Source organism: Hippopotamus amphibius, chromosome 4 (assembly GCF_030028045.1).
Source record: "Hippopotamus amphibius kiboko isolate mHipAmp2 chromosome 4, mHipAmp2.hap2, whole genome shotgun sequence".
Taxonomy (NCBI): Eukaryota; Metazoa; Chordata; class Mammalia; order Artiodactyla; family Hippopotamidae; genus Hippopotamus; species Hippopotamus amphibius.
In genome coordinates, this window is record NC_080189.1 from 35,572,291 (window position 1) to 35,599,000 (window position 26,710).

Below are 26,710 nucleotides of genomic sequence, written 5' to 3' on the forward strand. Positions count from 1 at the left end.
CTTAATCGTTTGGAAGGCAGCAACATGAATTATCTACCCATAAGTGATGTCTTTTCGTGTGAGGCATAATAACATCATTCCAGAAAATGGTTTTCATGACCTCTTACTTGTAGGATATCCAAGAATTATCTGCCTGAAGACATTGACAAGAAGACAGATGTGGTGGTCTGGTCTTGATTCTCACATTAAGCGTGATAAAGACATGTGACACAGGATGGAATATCTAACAAAATATTTTAGAGATGCCTAATTTTTAATGAAGACTAATAAGAAAAATTTGTTTAAAAAATTCTAGGCTCAATCAGTGTTTATCTCAATCTCAAATCCCACCACAAAATCTTCATCTCTGTGATCATTTTATAGTCAATACTTACATTGCATATAAACATATATATTGCATATATTGCTTAGTTCTCAAGTTTGAGAAGATTGCAGACAAATACTTTATTGTGTTTCATCACCCCAAGTCATGTGGGAAGGGTGGAAAATACCATGGGTAACCAAAGATGTCCCAGAGCAGACTGTAGAAATAAATTAATAATCTTTTACTTTCTGCTTTCTTTCTCCTCTTCCTTATTCTTTCTTTGCTGCCTTCTTTTCTTTCCATCATCTGTTATTCATTATTCATTGAGCAATTCATTCAAAAATTCATTTTTTTACTCTATATTGACTGTGTGTTCTGAAACTATAAAGACAGAAAGGAACAACTTAACCTTACATGGTGTTGCTTTCAAGAGGAAGACACAAAGCACTATTTGAATACAGAGGTTGCACTAAATTATGCCTGGAGTAGTACGGAAAGTCTAGCAGAGAATTTAAGGAATTAGCTGAAAGGTAGAGGATTAGTACAAGTTTGCGATGCAGGGAAGTAGGGAGAGATTATTCCAGGATAAACAGAGACGTGGTCTATGAATGGCACACAGGCATGAAAAAGCATGGGTTTTTTAATCAATTACGAAGAAGTCAGGTCTGTTCCTTAGTGATAATACTACCATGGTTAATCTTCTGTGTCAATTTGGCTAGGCTATGAGGCTTAGTTGTTTGCTCAAACTCTAGTCTACATGTTGCTGTGAAGATATACAGGTGTGATTACACTCATCCCTATTGTGGGTGGGACATTCCCAATCAGTTGAGGTGAGGAGCAAAAACTGAGGTTTCCTGGAGAAGATAGAAGGCTGGGAATTCTGCCTCAAGATGCTAACATAGCAATCCTAGCCATATTCAGCCTTACAGTCTACCTTGGTGATCTGCCCTACAAATTTCAGACTTGCCAGTCTCTACAATTCCATGAGTCAATTCCTTAAAACAACCCCCCCTCCACCACTACCCCCCCATCTCTCTCTCTTTTTCCTTCACTCCTACTGGTCTGTTCCTCTGAAAAATGATTACTGCTACAAATACTAATACAGAGTATGATCTGTACAATGCACATTTTCATGACTCATTCTATTTATTCCTCATTATAATTGTATAGGTGAGGTGAAGACAGACAGAAATTGAGACTTGTCTAAGGCCAGGCAATTAGAGCTGGAGCTGTGATTTGTACCTGACTTTGTGCGACTCCAAAGACTTCACTTTTAATTACTATCTACTTCTTTAGAATATAAGTAGTAGGGAGCTAATAAATAATATTCAAAAGAGGGGTAATATACTCAGTATGATAAAGAGCAGTCATCCTACAAAATGCAAGAGAGATTGGAGGCCAAATTTTTCAAAAATCATAAGTTAGTCTTGTTGATAAAACTCTCCAAAGCCCAATGGTCCCATTTGATATTTTTGTCATCTGACTGCCAGATGGCGTCTCTTCAGTGTATCCACGAAGCTTGTCTTCTCAAATGATTTGGCCTGAATGTTGATTAAATCTAAACCCTCTTTCTTCTTCCTCAATTTCTTCATATTGAAAAATGATATAAAATAAAGGAAGCCATTCTTTACAAATTTTTTTAAAACATTTGTTAAAGAATATAAAAGAAAAATGTAAAAGTAGAGACTAAGAACAATACAGTAGAAGAGAAAATGGGACGTAGGAAATAAGATAAAAAGAACAAAGAAGGATTGAGAATTATTGATACATTCAGCAAAAGAATTACAACCGGAGGACTAACAGATGAAGTAGTTAAAATAATAAAACAGGCTGAAATGGTATGAATGGACCACCAATGTGTGATATTTTAGAAAGAGCTGATAAAAATATAAAAACCACCTAAGTTAAAAGGGCACTAACAGTTAAAAAGGTAATAGGAGGTTTCAAGTGAAAGTAGATGTAATGTCTAGAAAATCTCACCTACTTTTTTTTAATTGAAATATAGTTGATTTATAATGTTGTGTTTCAGGTATACAGCAAAGTGATTCAGTTTTATATGTATATAAATATATGTATTCTTTTTCAGATTTTTTCCCTTATACGTTATTATAAAATATTGAGTATAGTTCCCTGTACTATGCAGTAGGCCCTTGTTGGTTATCTATTTTATGTATAGTAGTAATTTATCCCTCCTCACCCATTCCCCTTTGGTAACCATAAATTTGTTTTCAAAGTCTGTGCATCTATTTCTATTTTATGTACAAGTTCATATGTATCATTTTTTTAGATTCTATATAGAAGTGATATCACATAATATTTGTTTTTCTCTGTCTCACTTACTTCACTTAGTATGATAATCTCTGGTTGCATCCATGCTGCTGGGAACAGCATTACTTCATTCTTTTTTATGGCTAAGTAATATTCCATTACACACACACACACACACACACACACGTGCACACACAAGCACACCCACACACCCACCCACATCCTCTTTGTCCATTCATCTATCGATCTGTCAGTGGATATTTAGGTTGCTTCCATGTCTTGGCTGTTGTAAATAGTGCTGCAGTGAACATTGGGGTGCATATATCTTTTTGAATTATGGTTTTCTCTGGATATATGCCCAGGAGCAGGATTGTACGATCATATGGTAGCTCTATTTTTAGTTTTTTAAGGAGCCTCTCCATGGCTGTTCTCCATAGTAGCTCTACCAATTTACATTCCCACCAACAGTATAAAGGGCTCCTTTTTCTCCACACCCTCTCTAGCATCTATTACTTGTAGACTTTTTGATGATGGTCATTCTGACTGGTATGAGGTGATACTTCATTGCATTTCTCTAATAATTAGTGACCTTGAGCATCTTTTCATGTGCATTTGGCCATCTGTATGTCTTCTTTGGAGAAAGGTCTATTTAGATCTTTGGCCCACCTTTTAATCAGGTTGTTTCTTTTTTTGATATTAAGCAACAAAAATTGTTTGTATTTTTTGCCGATTAATCCCTTTTTTGTCAGTTGCATCGTTTGCAAATATTTTTTCCTATTCTGAAGGTTGTCTTTTCATTTTGTTTATGGTTTCTTTTGCTGGGCAAAAGCTTTTAAGTTTAATTAGGTCCCTTTTCTTTATTTTTATTTCCATTTCTCTAGGAGATGGATCCAAAAATATATTGCTGAGATTTATGTCAAAGAGTGTTCTGCTATGTTTTCCACTAAGAGTTTTACAGTATCTGGTCTTACATTTAGGTCTTTAAGCCATTCTTCAGACATCAGAATGACTATGATTGGATCAGTGTGTGCATGCAAGTGCGTGTATGTTTTCAGTAGATACTAACTAGTTAAAAAATGACACATAAAGCAATGAATTCAGTTCTGCTGAAATATGTCAGTCACATACCCTACCCTTCAGGAAGTTACAATTTAGTAAAACACATTCAACTATAATTATAATACAAGTAAAGTACAAGAAATGTCAAACAAAAGTTGGAGATGGTATTCTATTATTAGGAAGAGACTATCACATCTTCCATGCTAAAATTATTATCAAATAAAGAAGTAGACATTTTAGGTATAATGAAGAGTTAAAACAACTTTTTTTTTTTTTTTTTTGGCTCCTTTTTGGTCTGGTTTTGTTGTATACTGCTGTGATTTATGTGGTTTTAACACAAAGTGGTTTTTACAACAATAAGATATTATTTTATTGAAAGTTCATATATCTTTTGCCTGTATTATTTCTTCCCAAGCAAGAGGAAAGGCTTTGGTGCTTTATAAAGCCAAATTCTTTAGATTCCTATCTATGGTTATCTGTCTTTCTCCTTCCTGATTTTCCCTTCTTTCTTTTCACACTCACTTTTTGTTGGCTGTCATGGCCACATTCATTTTCTCACTCTTCTGTTGCATGGACATGGAGAAGATGTTACATGGATAGAGTCAGAGGATGTGTTTCAGAGTTCCAGCATCACCACTTATTTACTGTATGACCTTGAACACAGCCTATAAGAGATATATAATGATCAGTTTTGGGTCTATATTGTAAGAGCTCAATTAAATTCATTCTTTTAAAATCTTTTGTTGGTTTCCCATTGCACATTGGATAAATTTTCAAGTGATTTAATACCTTAGTACGAAGATGAATAACTTTTGCAACTTGGTCCTAATGTACTGGTCTTAGTCCACTCAGGCTACTCTAACAGAATACCACAGACTGAGTGGTTTATAAACAACAAAAGTTTATTTATTACAGTTTTGAAGGCTGGGAGAACAAGATCAAGGCACTGGCAGATTTGGTGTCTGGTGAGTGCCTGACCTACTTCCTGGTTCATAAATGGCCTTCTTTTCATTGTATCCCCACATGGTGGAAAGGGCAAGGGTGTTCCCTGTGATCTCTTTTGTAAGGGCACTAATTCCATTAATGAGGGCTTTATCCTCATGACCTAATCACCACCCCAAAGCTTCATCTCCAAATAGTGTCACATTAGGGATTAGGCTTCAACATATGAATTTTGGTGGTGAGGGAGGGGACAAACATCCAGTCCATAACACTATACTTTCAATCATTTCCATTTGGCCACTTTATTTTTTTTTTAACTTTTTATTTTATATTGGAGTATGGTTGATTAGCAATGTTGTGTTAGTTACAGGTAACAGCAAAGTGATTTGGTTATACATGTACATGTATCCATTCTTTTTCAAATTCCTTTCCCATTTAGGTTGTTACATAATATTGAGCAGCGTTCTCTGTGCTGTACAGTAGGTCCTTGTTGGTTATCCATTTTAAATATAGCAGTGTGTACATGTCAATCCCAAACCCCCTAACCATCCCCCCCACCCCTCCCCTTGGCCGCTTTATCATGAACCTTTTGCTAAATGAAGACTAGTCCATTTATTTTCTCAGCATAAATCATTTTCCTCCATCAACTTTGGTTCTTTACCAGATAAACACAGAGATTTTGTGGGGTCTAAAGCTTATGCAACTCAGGAAGTCTTCTTCAAAAAGGAACTAAGGAAGGAAGAAAAGGAGGGAGGGAGGGAGAAAAATTATGAATACAACATAGAGTACAAGTTTTGGAAGGGACCCATGCCCCTTACATTTCATATGCTTCCCAGCAAGTCTGCCTCTGCTCGTTGCACTCTTTAATCCCCTATATCCTTTCCTTTCTCTCCGCTTATTAAATATAACTTACTCTCTGCTTAAATACTAGCTCTTCTTTGAAGACTGGCAATTGTTTCAAGCCCACTGCAATGCTTTTCTCCTCTGAATCCTTCTAGCACTTACCTGCACTCCTAATTTAATCTGTATAACATACTGATTTATATAGTTAAATTGCCCTGAATATATGATTTTATAAAATGTATACTTTTATTACCAATCCCTTGAGTATTGTTTCTGTCCCAACCCTTGCTCCCTACCCAACTTAGTATTTTGTATATATAGAGGCTCAGTATCTGAGTGTTGATTCATATCAAAGATGATATATTTACAAGATCCTTTTCTATAGTGAAAAGATAGCACAGATTTTTGTTTATATTTAAATATATAAATTTAATTTATTTACATTAATAATCAATTAAATTTATGTAATTTATTTACATTAATATAAATTTTGTTACTGATTTTATTTAAACATAAATTGCTCCAATTATAATTTCAAAGGCACTAAACCTACCCAATTAAAATTAAATAGAGCTCTTCTTATTTACATGTTATGGAAAAATGTGTTAAACTAAATTGGTATGTCTAATAGATTTCTTCTAAAATTTAATGCTCTTGAGAATTATGGGGTATCTACCTTTTATTTTTGTTACATTTCAATTCATTTATATGAGGATAATTTTGTTAAATTTTTTACAAAACAATCGGCTCATTGCATTTTATAGTTTCTTTTTGGAAAGAAGTCTAACTCTAAAATAGAGTGTTATCCATATGAAAGAGGGTGTATTTCTAAATGAAGTGTCATTAAAAGCGGCAGGAAGGAGAGCATTTATGCACCATGTCTTTAACCATCCTTCCTTCGTTTGTACTGCTGTTGAAGTATATTTTTTAAGCCCTTGATGTGACTATATCAGCAAAATATAATAAATTAACATGAGTAATCCTCGACTTTTATTATACTGTATCTTTTCACATGAAAAGCATATAAGTAGGCATGAAATACCATGAATTTTCTACCCCTAACTGCATTATATAAAGAGCTGTCGTAGGCATATGAAGTGCTTTTAATCTGAACGAACTTCATTAGCCTTGGATTTAGTTGTGCATTCAGGGTACAAGTTGAAAGGCCTACCTGTTTGCTCAGACTTTTCTTGAAGTTTGCCTGAGCAACACAGAAGGGATAGAGTGAGATGGGATGGAGGTGGTTTAAAAAATAATTATAAGAAAAAGTGCTTTTGAACACTCGGGGAGATCTATTGAACACATGATGCATTTCATCTAGAACTGATTAGGAATTGTCTTCTGGGAGCTTCTAGTCAGGCCATCAGGGGGTGTTCATTACCTCTGGACCATGAGGAGCCCAAGACCAGTCAGGATGAGTGGGAGCACGTGGGGTGCAGAAAGGACGAGAAAATCATGCCAGCTATCGCAACCAGAACAGCTATTTATCAAAGGCTTACTCTGCGCCAGGCGTTATTCTGTTTGTACACACCTTATTATGTAGCCTCATAACAACCCTGTGAAGTAGATAGGGTTATTTTCCTCATTGTACAGATGTCCTGTGAAGGCCAGAGAGGTTAAATAACTTGCCCAATACTACACAGTTGGGCACAAGCAGAGTTGAGATTGGAAGCCAGACAGTCTGGCTCCACAGACACTCTTAGGCACTCTGGTATGCAGACTGCACAAAATAAATAAATGATAACAAAGATAAGATTCTGTGTTTAAAAAGTTTACATTTTATTGAGAAATGGCTGTTATCTAAAAGCAGAATAATGCATTACTACTAGCATACTACTTAAGAATTGCTTATAAGTAAAATAAAGAGAAATTAAAAGATAAAAGACATAAACAGATAAAAATAAAGATAAAAGATACTGTCCACATGGAAGACCACAACTCTGCTAATCCACACATGGCCCTGAGGTCTCCCTTAAAAATAAAGCAAGGCTAGGCCAAGTTCAGGCGGTGTGGGGGTGGGGGTGTGTATGTATGTGCGTGGGTGTGGCAATTCCTGTTCTCAAAGAATTCCTAATTAGATAGTCATTTATGTAAATAAATAAATACATCAGAGTAAGTACTGAGATACAGAATTGAAGTGCTAAGCAGGAAGAGTTTTACTAATGTGGTATGCAGGAAGGACTTCGTGGAGGAGGTGATGATGTTAGTTATGGAGGTAGTAGCATGTCACTACACAATGATGGGAGGAGGAGGAAGAGGACTGCCAGACAGAGGTAGAGAAGAGGCAAAGTCAAAGAGATGGATAGCTATTATGAGCTATTATTATTATCATTTTTATTAGTAGTAGCAAGGTTAGTGTCCCTGGGCCGGGATGTTTGTTCTGATTTAACGCTGCTCCTGTGATCAACTACAGATGTTTGCAAGGTGGCTGTCCAGGGTTGTGGATGCGGTGATGACTGTTTATTAGTGGAGCTAAATAGAATCCTCTAGCATTTACCAAGGGTGAGTTAACCACTGTCACAGTACAGAAATCCACAAGCTTGTTTAACAAGTTTATTTTCACAGGTAAACATTTGCAAATATGAATACGACTTTAATTAGAAAAAACCACAGGATGGGGCTACCCAACACTGTGATCCACAATAAAAGCAGACCCTGCTGTCTTCAAGCCAGTGGGTGTTATTCTTGCAGGAGAACCCCAGGATCATGCCCTTAATTAGCTAATTATTTAGAAATTGGAAAGGAATCACTTAACAAGGAACACACACTCCACGATGCAAATGACACAAGTGGTGAGTAAATTTACTTTCAAGAATTAGTAAAGAGTGTCAATGAACTACATATGGTATTCATGTGTAATTAAAAACAAATTACAGTGTAGAGAAACATTATACGTGCTAGCAAATTAATCTTCTCAATTAAACCAAAAACTTTCCCAAAATTTTTGATAGAAAACATATGTATTTTCTGCGTGAAATATGGAAATGATTTCTCTCTGACTCAATGTTTGTTTAAAAGAATCAACAAAATGGCAGCAGTATATGGGGAATATTTCTCTGCCTCTATGGTGAACAATAAGACCTTGGACAACAACAGAAAACCTCCTTCTCATTTGTTTTGGCAATTTTTCCCTCTGCTAATTAAACATGGTAAAAATAATCTATCATGAATAGTGTTCCTTTCATTTTTTTGGAGTTTTCTGTACGATAATAAATAAGACATTCCAGACATATAACAAAAACAGAATCACTTAGATTTATGAAGTACTCTCCCAAGTTTCCTTGCGGAAGAGAAAAAAATCCTGAACTTGGCGGGTTATGTCCTCATGTTAAAACAATCACAGTTTATGCTCTGTGCAGCTCATGGTAAACCTCAATGAACAATGAAATACTGCAAACCTGACTGTTAGAGGATAAGTATGAATATAACTGAGTAACAAGGATAATACTCCAGGGGAAAATAGAACAGATCCCCGGATCAACTATGTGATACTAAGTGAATCTGTTTGAACTTCATTTGAGTGATTTTGACATCCTCAGTGCTGTCATGCACATATCTGTTCCCTTGCTTAGCTAGTCACTCATTTCATAATCTTTACTGCTACTCTCTTCCAACAAAGTAACTGAGGTAAGCTGTAAAGATACAAAAAAGAAAATATAAAAATAAGAGAAAGTTAATAGAATAGTAGGAAAAGTGAGGATAAATGACATAAGATAAAGCCAAATGTCAAATTAATGCCCAAATACTCAATATAATTTCTTGCATACTCTATTAGAAATTGGCTACACATTTGTCTCTGTGTCCTAGGCGTCAACCCAAAGATAGAAACACCATCAGTTATTTAATACACAATTTAAAAAATTAAAACAGGCATGATACATCATTGAAGACAGGTGATATCTCTGTCGTAGGTTTTCATGTACAGGAGGAACCCATGTAGTACAGCGACAGTGAGCCGGGTTATAAAAGTAGCCAATCAATGCATACCATGTGCTACCAACATCCTTATAATAAATTTAAAGGCAGGTTCTCTATGACTTTCTTAAATGCTTCAATATGGCCTGCTGGCACAAATCTAGATACCAATCAAAATAATCTGGTTTAGCTTTCCGTGACCTAGATTATTCCAAGGATATCACTTGGATTAAGGAAGCAAAAATGCTTTAACTAGTGGCTCCTAAAGTGAGGTCCCTAGACCAGCAGCATCAGCATCACCTGGGAACTTACTAGAAACACAGATTCTTGGGTTCCACCCCAGACCTGCTGAATCAGAAACTCTGGGAGTGAGACCCAGCAATTAATTAAATTACACATTGGGAAAAGATAACAAGGTGAATTTATAGTTGAAAAATGAAAATAAAACATATTTACACAACATATACCTTTCAGTGTTCCTGAAATATATATATCACAAAATGAATGACTTGGTCAAAGGAAACTGAATGAACAGAGGAAAGAATTCATGAATTTAGAGGGTGTTTTAGTAAAGAGTTGTTATTTTAGGAAATCTTAAGTACTTAGTAGAGAAGGTGAGGAATGGAGTGATTAAAGGGGTGAGGGGGGACAGATTAAGTTACTCATAACAAAAATATGTGATCTTGGGGATAATTGGTTCTGCTTTTACATGCAACAAAAATATCCAGCGCTAAAAGACATATTTAAAATATTGCATCTGCACAACCATAGCAGAGTCAGTCATGACTGAAATATTGTAAAGAGTGCTTCATCAGATACAGTGTGTTGATTTGGGGTTCCAAATGTTCAAAGAAATAAGAAGACCAGTCACAGAAGTTCAGATGCATTGCATTGCTTAGTCAAATATATATATGTGTGAATTATACATAAAATATATATTTAATTATATATTATATATGTGAATATATTGAATTTAAAACACAAAATTCAAACTTAAGTGCTATGGACTGAACAGCATGCTCCTAAAATTTATATTTTGAAAGCTTAAACCCCAAATATGATAATATTTGGAAGTGAGACCTTTGGGAAGTAATTAGATTTAGATGAGGTCATGAGGATGGGACCCTCATGATGGAATTAGTGCCTTTATAAGAAGAAACACAGAGCTTGCATGCTGCCCACGCCCCACACTCTCTCTCTCTCAACCTTCCCACCCCACCCCACCCCCGCCATGTGGGGAAACAGCGAGAAGACAGCCATCTACAAACCAGGAAGAGAGCTCTTACCAGAAACTGTACTGGCACTTTGATATTGGACTTCTAGCCTGCAAAACTATGAGGTCATAAATACCTGTTTAAGCAGAGTATTGTATTCTATTATGGAAGCCCTAGGTGACTAAGACTAAGTTTGAAGCAACTTTTTAGTCTGAATAATTTAGAAAGAACTTTTAGTTCTTTAGAGATTTATGACATAATCTTCAAATTACTAATTTCTGATAATTTAAGTAATTATTGGAATCTCCATTTCAGACAGTAAGGCACACTAGTTGTTCTGCCAGGTCTTCTTCCCAGTGTGGAATAACTAGACCTTGCATAAAATATAACATTTGACTCATGGGTCAGATTTGACCCCCAGGTGACAGGTTGCCAATCCCTGCCATGTCACATTGAAAACTGATGATCATACAGCAGATCATTTTTGTAAAACTCAAAAGCAAACAAATCTAAGTAACATATTTTGTGATAAAACTATTTTTAAAAGAATTAGAAAGATAAATACAAAATTCAGTATAATAGTTAGATCTGGGAGAAGAAGAGAAATGAAAACACAGAAATAAATGAAACACTATTCATAATCTAGCTCTTAAATTGGGTGGTAGAATCATGGGGATCATGATTCTTATTATGTTTAATATTTTTTTGTTTCAAATTTTAAACAATCAAAAATATCAGTGCATCCCTAAATGATTTAATTTTATATAAGTTAATTTGTTCTAGTAGTTAGGTCAACGACTCTCCATGACATATTTTTCACCACTGAAGAACCAGTGGTGAATGAAGACTTTCAGGGGAAGTAAATGAATAAATTAGTTCAGGCAGACTTACATGGGCAATTACAAATTTCTTTCACATATATAAATATTGTATATATACATATTGCCATAAAAATTTAAAATACTGGATAAAGTAATCTATTTCCTGAAGTTTAAAACAGTTCATAAGATTATGTTTATATGATTCAAAGACAAAGGCTCAATGGCTATATTGTATAGCAGGAATAGTTATAATGTCTGTCAACTGTATGTGTATATTTTCTAAATATACATATTACGCAAAAAAATTATAAACCTCAAAACTATAGTTCACCTAAAATAAATATGGCATTGTATACAGGGTGTTGGCCTGGTGCTAAGTAATTATGGGAAATAACGTGAATGTGATCCTTAAGTTATACAGGCTTATATCAGGTTTCTGCAAAAAACATATAAAATTCTTCTTTCTAAGGGTCTGCAGGGGAAACACAGAATATTAATTTCATGGAGTTCCATTCCAGTATTTCTGTAAGAATTATATGTCCGGATAAGGCAGCCACTACATACTAGCACTAATATAGTTGAAAACATTCCATGTATTGAATAAGAGTATTTCCATCCAAAAAGTGCCAAATAACAGGTCATCTTAAGTGAATGGAGAAAGGTATAATTATGGGTGCATTTAATACCTGTAATGAATTCAACTTTGAAAGCTTTCCATTGTTTATATGTCATATACTGGTTATAAATAAAATTTTAAAAGGTATAGCACAAAGAGAACATTAAAACTTCAAAGATTTTATACACACACACACATATACTGTATTTGTTATGTTGTGATGACATACTATATTATTCAGTTATACGAGATCTCAACTGCCAAGCAAAATATATTTGTCCAACCTGAAACTATGGATTTTTATTTTCTTTTCTGTTCAAATTATTTAGATTTAAGCTAACATTTATAACGAGCAAAGCCTGATGGTGGATCACACAAAGACTTAGAAAAAATATTCACATATTATAAGTTAAAATATGAGTTTTTAGAGAAAAAAAACCACCACTCTATAATAGATTGGGGTGATAGAAAGATTTCATGGAAAAAGTGAAGTAATACTACTTAACGTTATTCAGATAAACTGAACATATTTCATGAGCAATGTTTTAACTTTAAAAAAAATTGTAAAAATAAACTTTGGAGCAGTGTTGTAGATCCTCAAAGACAAATTTTTTAAAGTCTAAGTGCCAATGATATTTAAGAGTTGGAATGAAAAGCATGGTAGGTTCTTTCAAGTTATGATAACAATCTCTGTAATAGATCCTGAATTTTCAGCCATCTTAATGGATTTGCCCATTATTGATTATGTTGGTCATTGCCAAGAATATTAAACAGACTTTTTATGTATTTATTCACCACTCACTAAAAAGCAGATCTAGCAATTACTTATTGTGTTTAGAATGTATTGGTCCCAGAAGGTAAAAAGATAAATCATATAATCTTGAGAACCATATTATCTATTGAAAGAATATGTTTTTAAAACTTAATTGGCGGGACTTCCTAGGTGGCGCAGTGGTTAAGAATCCGCCTGCCAATGCAGGGGACATGGGGTCGATTCCTGCCCCAGGAAGATACCACATGCCGTGAAGCAACTAAACCCATGCACCGCAACCATTGAGCCTGTGCTCTAGAGCCCGTGAGCCACAACTGTTGAGCCCATGTGCTGCAACTACTGAAGCCCACGTGCCTAGAGCCCATGCACTACAACAAGAGAAGCCACCGCAATGAGGAGCCCGTGCACCACAATGAAGAGTAGCCCCCGCTCGCCACAACTAGAGAAAGCCCATGTGCAACAGACCCAACACAGCCAATAAATAAATAAATAAATAAATTTATTAAAAAAAACAAACAACTTAATGGGCTTTCATTTTAGTAATAAACACAAAACTATGATTTCTATTATAAACACTTTAATATTGAAATATTGTTTCAGCTCCTTAATACCTAGGTTTCATTTTCCCCACCTTTTCCAACCATGATCACCAAGATGGCATTTCATTTATCATACCTTGACCAATTTATATTGTTTTCTTTTCATGGATATATTTATATAGTCTATTTATGATATACAATATTTTGTTTAGAAAATTGATGTATGCTCAATGAAGAGAAGTTGGTGAACAGTAAAGTACACAAATAATATTAATATCATCTGAATTTCCACCACAAATAAATGATCTCTGCTAATATATTTTCATACCTTCCTCCAGACACAGATTCAGAAACAGGTATAGGTCTGGGAATGACTCTGTGTCACTAGGTAAATAGATGTGTGTGAAGCAGGCAGGGAAGGATATTCTTATATGCCTGAGAAAATGACCAGTGGTTACAAGCAGCATTTAAAGAAAGCACAAATGGTGAAGAAGAATATATGGATGTATGGAGGTCCCAGGCATGGTAATTATAACCATTTCCTAGCACCTTGCTATTGCAAGCCTGGTCCACGGACCAGGGATGTTAGTATCACCTGGGAACTTGTCAGAAATGCAGACTCTCATGTCTCACCCTATACTTACTGAATGAGAATCTGCATTTTAGCAAAATTCCTCTGATTTTTTGCACATTAAAATTTGAGAAACACCACTCTAGGTGCCTTGTGAGCCAACAGACACATCAAGGAGGGAAGGTGAAATAAGGGCCAACTTACCCATTAAGCACAATAGTCATAGTGCCTAGAACCCAAAATACTTTAAGGGGCCTGTGAAATTGTTTTAATTTTTTAAAAAATAAGAATTTAAAAATAAACTTTTACATAGAAAAAATGTTTTAATATATGATCTTAATTATCCAGCTTTATAAAAGCACAACTATGAAATATACTTTTTCGTATGATTTTTGATAAGGCTAGTTACCATCTGTCACCATACAAAGATATTACATTACTATTGATTATATTTCTCACACTGTACATTTCATCCCTATGACATTTATTTTGTAACTGGAAGTTTGTACCTCTTAATTTCCCTCAGCTGTTTTAGTCATTTTTTCACCCCTCTCCCCTCTGGCAACCACCATTTTGTTCTCTGTATCTATGACTCTGTTTCTGCTTTGTTGTGTTTGTTCATTTGTTTTGCTTTTTAGTTTCCACATATAAGTGAAATCATACAGTATTTGTCTTCCTCTGACTTATTTTATTTAGCATAATACCCTCTAGGTCTATCCACATTGTTGCAAAATGGCAAGAGTTCATTCTCTTTTAAGGCTGAGTAATTAATATTCCATTGGCTATACATTCCACATCTTCTTTATCCGTTCATCTATTGTTGGGCACTTAGGTTGCTTCCATACCTTGGCTATTGTGAATGATGCTGCAGTCAACATACGGGTGCATATATCTTTCCAAATTCGTGTTTTTGTTTTCTTTGGAGAAATACCCAAAAGTAGAATTGATAGATTCATATGATTTTTTTACAGAGAAATGGACCCAGGCAGGCAAAATTTCCTATGGCCCCAAGAAGTCCTAATATAGCGTTGTGATGAATAACAAAACACTCTCAAAATGAAAGAAATCCTTGACAGTTGCCTCAGTAGCATCTCCTATTTTATCTCTGCCATTAGTTGCTTGATCTCTTTTTCAGAAAGGATATAACCCCACACCCAAAAAAGATCTTGATAAAAATCAATCTTTTATATATGATTAGTATATACCTACAAATTTTAATAAATATTCATTTTAAAACAAAATCTTTTGTACTTTTTAGTATCTTCTGCTTTAAAATTAACCTTATTTCATAGACACTTTCCCATGTCAATGAACATTTCTCTAAACAGGATTTAATGGCTGTATGGAATTCCACCTTATAAGATAAATACTTTTAATGAATTTGTCGAGCATATTCATTGTTTCCAATTCTCCCTATTAGAAATAACACTGTGACAAATAAATATCCTTGTGTGAATCCATGATTATTTCCTTCAGAGAAATTCCTAAAGTAAAAGTATTGTTTCATTGGGTATATACTTTTTAAACTTACTCTGTTGTTGTTAACTGTCAATTCTGATAATTTCAAACTTACAGAAAAGTTGTAGGACTCATACAAGAACTCTATGTCCTTTACCTAGTTTTACCTATTTTGCCCATTGCTCCATTGCTTTGTGCTCTGAATTCCTTCTCTCCCTCTCTTTACACACACACATACACCCTTTTGTGAGTAAGTTGATACAATCCTGCTCCTTTACCATTAAATACTTCAGCTTGCTTTTCCTAAGGGCAAGAATATTTTTCTACATGACCACAATAAAATTACCAAATTCAGAGAATTAATACTGGTACACTACTATCATCTTTCACACAATCCATATTTAAATGTTATCAACTGCCCTGGCAAAGTTCCTCAGCTCCATCTACTACTTCTCTGCTCTAGAATGCAATCCAGGATTCACGTCGTGTTCATTGTTATAGTCTCCTTTAATCTGGAGCAGTTCCTCATTGTCATTTTTATTCTAGACATTTTTGTGATTATTGATATTCATACCCACATAGCCCTCCAAATAATATTGCTTCTACTGAGAAAAACAGCATATAAGAATGTTCATTTTTTCATATATTAATAACATAAACATTAATATTCTTGTTCATCTTTCTAATTTGAAAATCACAATATAAATTTTGTTTTTCTTTATTTCTTAGATTACAAGTGAAGCTGAGTGTTTTTTCATATATATGTAACCATTTTTCTTCTCTTCCTCATTAATTACTTGTTAATATATTTTGCTTATTCTCCTATAGAGAGCTTTGTCTCATTTGTCTCTCATTGATTTATAAACATTGTATATTCTTTATATAACAGAAATCCTAACCTTTTGCCAGCAAATAATTTTTCCTAAGTCATTTATGGTGCTTGACAAATAGAAACTTTTTATTTTTATGTAGTGATATATAATCAGTTTTCTTTTAGTTACTTTTGCCTTTGGAATTGGATTTGGCAAAACCTTCCCACCCCAATATTATCTGAATATCATTCTAAATTTTTATCTAATTATTTTGTAATTTTTTTATATTTACTTTTAAGCATTGTAAAATATATTTTGGCATCTAACCTATATTTTCACAAAATTTAATCAATTAGTCCATCTCTATTTTCCCACTGATTTGGAATGCCAATTTTATTTTATATTAATTATATTAAATACTGACCAAAATAAATGTATATCTGAATTCAATATTTTAGAAGAAACAGGAATCATAGAATCCTAAACTAGAAGAAACCATAGAAATCATAGGATACCATCCATTAATACAGATAAAAGAAAATATACATTTATCTGATGACTCAAAACTGCTAATTTTTTTAAAGGAGCTTAAGGTTATTTTTTGTTTTGTTTCATTTTAGCTGGGACCTCACAGATGATAATTTAGTAATATCTGTGAGCTCTGGAGAATATTTTTTTTTCTGGAGAATGTTTTTAATAATTAAAGCTAAAGGGATAAAGGCAATTATATTTGCTTTTCCTTTTTATATTTCATAGTCCATATAGAAATTAGTTTGTTTATTCATCTAAGTTCAGTTTTGCCTTCAAGTCCCCAGACTTAAAATTTTGATCCTAAAAATGGGGAATTTCTCTATCATCCATTAGCAAGATATCTAATATGTTTGGACTGTAGCCTACTACCCATGTACACTTTATATTATATAAGATAGCATGTTCATTGCCAAACATACGTTTTAGAAATTAAATGAATTTTAGTGCAAAGCTATTTAATGACACTAGCAAATTTAGACTTGTTTAAATGTCAGTAAATTATTAAGTACCATATGCTCTGTGCCAAACAGTTGAAATTATTTTTGAAAGGATATGAAATTAATTGATAAAAAGAAAGAGAATTTAGTAACTTAAAGTACTTCACAATCAGTGTTATCATTTAATGCATCTTTTGGCAATTATTAAACTCTAGGGAACAGCATGAGTATCCTTATCAAGTTTGGAAAGACACTAATGGGGAGGAGAATGGACTGTACTTGCACTTACATGTGGGTATAAGCCCAGAGAAAAGTGAAGGAAGAAAACATAAAAATGCCCTTGGGCTCAATGCCTGGGGCAGATATATTGTGCAACCACTAGAGTGTCCAATAGCACCATTTCCTTCATTAATCCAGTGTTTTATTCCTTTTCTTCCTTTTGTATTTTTGGATGCTTTTCAGTTTTAAGGACAGCTAGATTTTTAAAAATCCATATGCATTATTTACTTCTTAGGTTATTAACTCAAATCCACGATTAGTAAGAAAGTCTTATTAAGGTCAAAAACGTGTGGCAGAGTTTGGGTTACTTGAATTTGTAAATTATTAATTATAATAACAGAAGAAAACAATTATTAAGCACTTGTCAGGCACTATTCTAAGCACTTTACAGTTACTATTTTATTTAATCCTCCAAATCATCTTAGATCTTTGCTAATTTTGTCTCCACTTTTTTTTTTTAAAGCTCTTTATTGGAATAATTGCTTTACACTGTTGTGCCAGTTTTTGAGGTACACCAAAGTGAATCAGCTGTATTTATACATATATCCCCATATCCCCTCCCTCCCGTGACTCCGTCCCACCCTCCCTATCCTAGTCCTTTAAGTCATCACCCATAACCGAATTTATCTCCCTATGTTATGCAGCAACTTCCCACTTTACAGATGAGGAGACTGAGGCAGGTTCAAGTTCAATAACTATTTTAGTTTTAATCTGATGGAAAAGTATCTGAAATGTTCACTTTCCTGGCTTGAGAAACACAGCTATTGAATTTAATTGCACTTTTTAAAAATATCTCAATATCATAAATGCCTACATTACTTTTTTTAAAATATATTTATTTACTTTATTTACTTATTTATTGGCTATGTTAGGTCTTTGTTGCTGCGCACTGGCTTTCTCTAATTGCAGCAAGTAGAGGCTACTCTTCGCTGCGGTATGTGGGCTTCTCATTGCGGTGGCTTCTCTTGCTGTAGGGTATGGGCTCTAGGTGCTCGGGCTTCAGCAGTTGCAGCAGGCGGGCTCCATAGTTGTGACTCATGGGCTCTAGAGTGTAGGCTTAGTAGTTGTGGTGCACAGGCTTAGTTGCTCCGTGGCATGTGAGATTTTCCCAGGGATCGAATCCATGTTCCCCTACATTGGCAGGCAGATTCTTAACCATTGTGCCACCATGGAAGTCCCTGTAAATGCCTACAATACTTTTTAAAATATAAGTGACAATTGCACAGAAAGTATCAGCAGGTAAAGGAAGATGCTGGCAGTACTAAATCCAGACTTTTGTTCATTCTGCTTTGTTTCATTTTTGCTTTGTTTTTAGTTTTGATTTTCTAGTGGATATCTGAGTGAAATCTCACTCTAGAAAATTGATTAAAGGAGAAAAAATATATAGATACTTGAAGAACCTGAAAAGTCCGTTGCCAGTTAATCTAGATGAGTCACATTTTGAATGAGGGCAGGAAAATTGCCCACTGCCAGGAGGATGGAGGTGTGAAGCAGGAGTCCCACGGCAGTGTGCAGGATGTGGAGAGGCAAGAATGTTTCCCAGTGAAAGGTTTGAGACTCAGTGATTTGTGCCAAAGAACACTTTGCTCGACCTTCTGTTCCTGCCATGAACCACATTCACACCACCGCCTCCTAGGCAGCAACACAAGATGCAGCTCCTTCGGAATCCAAGGACGTCTTCTTGAAACCATAAGGAAGGGCTTTGGCCGATTGCTTAGCCAAAAATGTATGATTGTAAGAATTCAAGATAGTCACTGCCACAAGGTCAAAGAACCTAAATTATCAGGTCTGCCAGCTGAAATTAGTATTCGATCCAATGTTTTAATTTATTACCGTATCGCCTAGGCCATGTTGTTAAGTGTTCCTGTGAAAACCATAGTGTGGTTATATTATTTCACTAGTATAATAAAGTGTGTGCTTTGAAACAGTGCATATACTGTGATTAAACTAAGGAAGAATTGTATAGTGTAGGACAAGGGAGGTTTTGTACAGGACAAGTAGGAAACAATCGACTATGGTGAGGTTGAGAGGGACCAGAAAAGTCTTCCTCCTGCTCATTCTGTCTCCCACTGGAAGTTCCATAGATCCTCTTCTGGTAAGGCTCAGCGTGTGAATGCTGAGAGGTAAATAGTATGTGGGGGAAGGAAAAGAAGAAATGGGAAGAATTAACATTAGCTGAGCACGTTTGACCAGCTAGGCCTGGGAACTGTGAAGATCTCTACAGATCCTCACAACAGCCAGTGCACGAGGTGGTGTTATCTCTATGTTAGAAGCAGAGGAAAGAAATTTCATAATGAGGTGAAATAACTTGAACATTCATACTGCTGTAAACTAGTAGAGACAGGATTCAAACTCGGGTCTTTTTGTTTTCTGAGTTTACATACACTTATGTTAGCTTTAGAGCCATGGTTTAAATAATTTATCATCTATCTTAGCTACCTAGCAAAATCCAGTAAAAATGGTCACGGATAAGACAGATACATGTTGTTCGCTATGGGATAGAAAGAGTATGAGAGGAGGGGAGAGAGCAGTGGAATTGGTAGTAAGTTTTCAACCTTTTCTAAGAAAAAGCTGTTATGGATTTCCCTTCTTAAAGAAAAATATTCTAATCTTTTCTGGAATACCAATTCCAATTCAACTTCAGTTCATATTAATATGCAGATCCTGTGGGCACACTATATAAGTGAACAAAAAAGCCCATAGAAATAGGATAGATTACTAACACTTCTATACATTCTCCTGTGTTTCTTTTTCTTTTTTTCTTTACAGAAATATACTTTCTTTCAAAATTATTTTTGTTGCAGGAACAAAGAACTGGATGAAACTATTGAAATTATTCTAGCCTTGTAATGCTAGCAAAGATGCCCACCAACCTGTTCTGTTCTGGAAAGTGAGACAACTGTGTAACATTTTATCAGTTTAATTACCGAGTCCATTTAAACAGAACTCCCTGGGGAAGGTAGAATTTGAATCTTTACAGTGTACAATTATCTTCAGCCAGTCAGTGCATAAAATAAACTACACTGTTCTGGTTCTTGGTTCAAAATTTTTTAAAATGTTGTAAGAGATAAATATAGCATGTGAGCAAACACTGTTTGCTGCTGGATTCTTCAAAAATGTATTCACACAAACAATTGTTGGGATAATTATTAATGCTAAAAATATCTGAAGTTGCAGTGACTCTGTATTTGAAGTCTAGTATGTGTCATTTGTTTTATTCATGATAAACAGATCATTTAGTTGGAAAAATCCCATCTGCTTAGATATATCTCTTATTATTTATGAGAACCATGTTTAGGAATGCAGGCGGCACATGTGCATAATTAATCCTGAAGAGAATTAGACATTGTTTGATTCACAGCTGAATGCAATTAGCATTAGGAAGTTTACATATGTTGGCAATAACACAGATTAGCAACTAAAGTGCTTGTTAAAAAATTTAACCTGAGGCTGCTGGAGCAGACCTCTCTTAATGATGCTTTAAATGTTGTTGATGAAGTAATAATCAATTTTGTTTTATAAATAGTAAATCAAGAATTTAGGTCTAATTAGCAGTGCTACAGATCACTTCACTTACATATCAGATGTACTTGTGATGTGTGCTATGAACTTTCTCGGAGTCTTGCGTGCAAACAGTTGTTATGAGGAAGATGTGAACCTTTCTGGAAAAAAAAAAGAAATCGTTCTCTAGCTAGAGAAGAGTGAGGCATCTACCTTTTGGAAGGACTTCTCTGGAGATGTTTAGCAGGAGAGCTCTGTCTTTGTCTCTCTGCAGCTTTTAATTGCGAGAGAGAAACAATGCCCTTTCTTTCTTCACAAGCAGAGCCATTAGGCAGCTTTACAGACTGTGAAACGGAGTCATCTAATCGGGAGGGAGGAGAGAATGAAAATGACGAAAATGAGGCCGAAAGTAAAATTGAGCTATAATTGTTTGCACTTCAACTCTGAGAAGTTCACCATTAATTAAAACGTTTCTGCACCACTCGCCACCAGACTGGCAAGAAGGAGGCAAGGCTGCCTGTGAGGCAGCCCTGGAAACTTCAGGAAAGCAAGCAAGGCCTTTGAGGAGGGAGGAAGCATCTTCAGCACACAAAGGCTGTAGAGTCACCAGAATGCAGGGCGGACAACCTCAGGTGACATTTTTCACGCGGCGCTCAGTTATGATTTTGGCTCTTCCTGGGCCTCACTATTAATTAGTATAGTACATTTGCAGAATGAATGGAGATGTAGACACAATTTATTTAGGAAACATTTACCCTATTTCAGAGTCTGTCTCACATTTCTTTTTCCCCATTTTAACATCTCTGAAATGTGAGTGCCTTTCGCAATGATGACCATCCTAGAGTTAATTGGCAACTTTTTAAAATAATATTTTTTTCATAAAATAATGCTGATAGCGTCTTAGCTTCAATGAAATGTGGAACCGAATGCCTCTTCTGTGCCAGGCACTGTGCTAAGGATGAGGAATAAATGAGATATAATATGATGCAAAAGGAGTATAGTAAAGGTATGTGCAAAGAACATGCTTCAGACTGAACTTGCAGAATGCTAACTGCATTTACTTAGTGGCTCAACAAGTATTTGAACATGCAGTCTTGTAACAGGGTCGTGCACTAACACCCAGCGTCGTTATAGTGACTTTTCTGGGTCACTATAAGCAACGTCAGTGGGTGAATGTAGAGTATAAGCTCTGTGGGCGCGGGGAATCTTCCTGGTTGTTCACTGCTGTGTCTCTATTACTGAGAACAGTGCTTGGCACACAGAGTCACTCAGTAATTACTCATTGAATGAAGAAGAATCTGGGCCAGAGGTTGGCTTTGCCTTGGGAACAAAGATAGTTTTTACATTTGTAAGTGGTTGAAAACAAAAATCAAAGGAAGAATAATACTTCATGGCATACTAAAAGTGCAGGAAATTCAAATTCCTGTGTGTATAAAGTTTTATTGGCACATGTTCACACTCATTCACATTTTCTCTATGTTTTCTCACTACAAAAGCAGAGCTGAGTTGTTGTAAAAGTGACCTTAGGACCTACAAAGCCTAAAACATTTACTGTTTACAGAATAGCAAGATTTTGGCATTTACAGAAAAGCTTTGCTGGCCCTGAGACCGGCTATTGTTGTCAGAGAGATAAGCTCTCAGGAGATTAGATCCAACCCAGGAGTTCTGTATTCTTACCAACCCTTGCTCATGGAATCACCTCCTCCTCCTCATCTGACTGGTTGAGGAACTTGAGCATCATCACTGATGACAAGCTGATGATAAGCTGAATTGTATATTTAAAGCTTTATAGTAATACCTCCTGGTACATGATCAAATTTGGTACAACTTGAATCCATTTGGATTCTATCCAAGAAGATCCATTTTAGAAAGAAAATAGCAGCTGAATTTCATTATCACATAATCCTTTGTGTTACGTGGTCTTCAGACGTGACAATGGAGAGTGTTATGCTTTTAATTAAAGATGATCGGTTCTGAAGGTCCTCTCCTCATTCACATCTGCTGTTTGCTAAATGTTTTCACTGTCCACTCGAAGTACAATGACTATAAAAGAATCACAAAGCATGGACAGACAGGCAGGGTGCCAACACAGTCTGAGGGTATGTGAGATCAGGGCAATGTTGCAAGTGAATCAGCTGTTCAAACATGGTTCCCCTGGACCTTGGTCCAGTACTGACAGTACATAGAAAGTAACCTTTAAAGGGAAGACATCTAGGCATGGATAGAGCAAGCATGGGTTCACTGTAATGTTCTGAGTTCTCTTCCTCCTTTCACCTCTCAGTGGCACAACCTGCTGGAGACAGGAGCTAATTCTGCATGCAAACAAGGACACAAACTATCCCATGATTACAGGCTTGCAAACCACTAAGCAGAATCACCCAGTACCACGTAATTATCACCCATAAATATTTTAGTATAAATTAGTAAGCTCAGAACTCTCATAGACCATAGAGCTGAGCAAATAAACAGGATTGCAAACAAAATTTTTGAAAAGCTGGATCAGACATCAAAGTTGAGGGCATGGGGTGCTGTCAACAGGCCAAATCTACAGTCATTTGTTGGGAAGCTGTTGAGTAATCAAGACATAGCTAGAAAGAGATGCTAAGACTGGGAGGAAGAGCATTTGTTAGAGACCACTAAGTCCCCAGTATCCATTTCCCCTTCTGCCTTTTAGTTACACCCTCCACCACCTCCACACACATACACACACACACATACACACACACACACACACACATAGAGTTTTAGCAGGGAATGTGTGAACACACTAGATACTTTCTTGCCTTCCTTATAATTAGGTGTGCCCATGTGTTTAAATTCTGGACAATGAGAAGTGAACAGAGATAATATTTGCAGTTTCTATATCATAACCTTTAAGGGAAACTTCTTATTCTCCACTGTGTCTCTTTTCCCCTTTCTGTGTGCAAGAATGAGGATATGGTAATGTAGGTAATTGGTAATCTAGGGTATTATTCTGTTAGGGCTGCCATACAAAATACCACAGGCTGGATGCCTTAAACAACAGAAATATGTTTTCTCACAGTTCAAGAAGCTACAAGTCCAAGATCAAGGTGCCATCAAGTTTGGTTTCTGGTGAGGCCTCTCTTTCTCACTTGTAGACAGCTGCCCTCTCACTGTGTCCTCACATGGCCCTTCCTGTGTGCAGAGAGAGAGAGAAAGAGACCTCTGGTATCTATTCCTCTTTTTATAAGGACACTAGTCCTGTGGGATTAAGGCCCCATTTCATTTAACCTTTACTATCTCCTTATACGCCCTATCTCCAAATACAGTCACATTAGGGGTTAGAACTTCAACAAAGGAATTTGGGGAGGCGTACAAGTCAGTCCATAAGAGCCAGCTTTGATGAATTCCCTGAGTGATGATAGAGCACCGTGATGGAAGATACCTGGGTCCTGGATGACTTCTTAACCTAGAAATAGAAGTGTGATACCGCTTTGGACTACCTATCCCTCTCAGGACTGCTCTAAGCCACTGTGTTTCCAGATGTGTTTGTTACAGCAGCTGTAACCTAACTGATAGCCTGTGAAAGAAGAGAACCAAGAGGACCTTTCTCTTACTTTACAACTCTGCTTGGAGAAAAAACAGAACAGGTCATCCATCGTCTTATCTGAAACTCTTTTTGAATGTGCTTTGACTCCATTTAATACGAATCTAATTATATTTAAGTAGGTAAATGCTTAGAAATCACAGTCTCGTCTTTCATATAACAACTCTCTATCTAATCTATTGCAGTGGATTTACTTTTGGTTCTAATTTGTGATAGATATGGAGCTACTAAAGGTATAAATTCAGATATTTATATCAATTATATTTCATGCCAAGTTCATGTTGCCAATTTGAAAGACAGTACTTGTTTTTTAAAGTAGGTACCTCTGGAAAAATACAGTAATTTGTGATGAAACTAAAGAGCTTTCTGAAAACTCTTTCTTTAGAATCTTTAAAAAAGAGGGGAGTTACTGGCTTTGTTTTTGGAATAATAATAGAATGTTCTAAAAGTAGATTATGGTGGTAGTTGTGTAATTCTGTGAACATACTAAAAACCACTGAACTGTATTATTTAAATGGGTGAATTATGTATATGTATATGGGAAAGCGAAGTGAAACACTCTAAACCTTAGAATTATATTTCAGGAATTAAAAAAATGCATGAGGGGCACTAAGAAAGCCAAGTCCGCCTCTGCTCTGGTATACAATTATCCTTGTGGAGCCAAACAGCTCTGTGTATCTGGAAGAGGGGATACTGAAGGGGCCCCCTGGCATGCATGGGAGCTGAATTGAAAGCCACTGTTTCCTTACAGAAGTCACTGGGTTAAAGAGGTAGTCTCCAGAAGACAAGAGACACATAGCGATGGGGGTCTTGGAACCTACACAGCCTTTGTTCTCCTTTCAGGTGGGTCCCTCACACAGTGGACACAACACACACACACTCCCCCCCACCCTCACATACACCTTGCTTATTTGTTTCCCTAGGCTTTTTATCTTGTATTATTAAAAAATGGAGGTGAATATTAATTATATACTTTTATCAAACCAGTTGAATTAATTGGTCCCTTTTATGCTTTATTCTGAATTTAGTACTTCTGAATAAATGAAAGTCTTTATGTCTTTGGGGGAAGGGGGAATATTAGGGTTCTGAGCAACGATTTAGTTGTAGGGATTGTTGAGACTCATGTCTTTTTAACCTAATATCTAGTTTGCCTTCACCTGTACATTCACTCCTTTTTGTTAGAGTGTCGGTGAAAGTCAGGGTTGAAGCATCTTAAAAAGTTTCGTTATTTCCACATTTCACTTTAAGCCTAATTCCTCTTCTTATGTCTTCTCTGGACCTAGAGAACAGTGGGCCATTATTTTTCTATACTGTTCTTGAACTGTTAGACCTTTCTCTTAGCTAAATAATCCTGTTCCATGCTTAAACTTTCCTTTATAGCTTCTATTTCTCAACCCTTTTAACAACTCTCATTGAGGTCGTCAGTTGATATAAACAGTCATTTTCACTTTTTCTTTCCTCTGCATGATTATTTGAAATAGTATTTCTAAGAAAAAATTAACATAACTTTAAATGGTTTTACACTATGCACATTACAAGGTCTAAAGAAATATACTCCCAAGATTCAAAAAGACTGGTGATTACTTTTGAAAACTTAGCCTCAACTAGGTAGCTCCAGAAAATGGGATAAAATAAAACATGTCGGTTTTATTTGTCAGAACAAAAAGATTTGCCGTGATAATTACAATTTGGAACGTCGATTGTGAGGCCCCTGGGGTGGGGGAGAAAAAACCCCTGCAGCCTATATGGGATAATAGAAACAAGAGCAATAAGCAGCAGGGGATATCATAGGGAGAAAAAGTCACTCAAAAGGCTCAAGTCCTACTTTCTTTAACACAATTACAAAATTAATAGGTGAAGGAAAAGTATTTCGTTTAATGCACCTGGTCAGTTGTAAAGCTTTCAATAAAGTTTGACCTCGAAATGCAGTTCCAATTATCTTATGAAAAAAGAAGAATAACTTTTGAGACAACTAAAACCTTTTACCTAATAAAGTGCCTACCAAAGCTTTTAAAGCCTAATATCAGGCAAAGGAATATGAAAAGTGGGCGTGCTTCCCTGTTGAGAGAACAAGGGGATACCTACACCTACTTCTCCCTGCTGACCTTCCCCTCAAAGACAAGAGCTTTAGTCTCTGGAGGGGTGGGGGGGACAGAAGCACCAGAACCGTGAGAGTGCGGGACATCAAGCACTTTGGAGGGTGGAGGTGATGCCGGCGGTCGCATGATGCATGATAGACCACCCCAGCATCCCCAGAGTG